The sequence below is a fragment of the Gavialis gangeticus genome, unplaced genomic scaffold (assembly GCF_001723915.1).
Source record: "Gavialis gangeticus isolate Ggan-Ray unplaced genomic scaffold, GavGan_comp1, whole genome shotgun sequence".
Classification (NCBI taxonomy): domain Eukaryota; kingdom Metazoa; phylum Chordata; order Crocodylia; family Gavialidae; genus Gavialis; species Gavialis gangeticus.
In genome coordinates, this window is record NW_017729025.1 from 40,003,437 (window position 1) to 40,004,544 (window position 1,108).

Genomic DNA, 1,108 nt, shown 5'->3' on the forward strand with positions numbered 1-1,108 from the left:
CTTATGCTTTTATCAACATTGTCCTTCATCTTTAATTGCTATTCTCTTCCTCTGGTGTTTACCATTTGCACCCTGTCACCTCTGGTTTTCATAGAAAGCAATCATAAAAGCAACCATTAGAAATAATCATCTTGATCCACAGAATGGAAAAGGGGACCATGTATATTTCAAGTTATAGACTGAGGGAGGAGCCCAAGCCATAAAAATTCCCATCTGCGTCTGGATCTGGAACCCCCCGCTCTCCAAGTGCTGGGGATGGCTGCTCTGAGGCATTTCATACTGTTATGAAAATAGGGGCCATTTGTAAAATGTAGATCCAGCTTTGGATCTGGAACTTGTCAAAAATTCTGAGATGTTTGGATCAGAGTATTCAATTCAGATTCATCCCCACAACAAAGGTCAACTTATAGGCTATTTCCATGAACATGTTTAAATCTATTGTAGTAGGATTGGTGTGTTGTTTTATATCTAATGTAACAATGATACATGCTGTTGGGCTAAGAACAGCTCTCTCCATTATTGTCAACCTGCTGATATATTAGTTGAGCTTCCCAGTGATGTGTTGTTAGGCTGGCTGGTGAGAGCAAGCTGTAGGCACTTCGTTTACTGTCAGCTTCAGACTGTTCTATGGAGTTTGGTTATTAGTAGGGCTGTGCAAAGCTTCAGTCACTGATTTGATTTGGCAGAGATTCAGCCTGATTCAGCGGCTGAATCTCCAAATCTGAATTGAATCAGGAGACCCTTTAATCTCTCCAAATTGAATCAGAACCCTCCAAATTGATTTGGAGAGATTCAAAGAGATTCATAGAAGCAGAGCACTGGCTGCCATGGGCCTTCTGATCTACCTGTGGCATGTTAGGAGGATATTCATAGATTTCATAGACATTAGGGCTGGAAGGGACCTCGGAAGATCATCGAGTCCAGCCCCCCTACCCAAAGGGCAGGAAGTTGCCTGGGGTCATAGGATCCCAGCAAGATAAGCATCCAATTTACTCTTGAAGGTGTTCAATGTAGGTGCTTGAACCACCTCCGATGGCAGGCTGTTCCAGACCTTGGGGGCTCGGACAGTAAAGAAATTCTTCCTTATGTCCAGCCTGAAACGATCTTG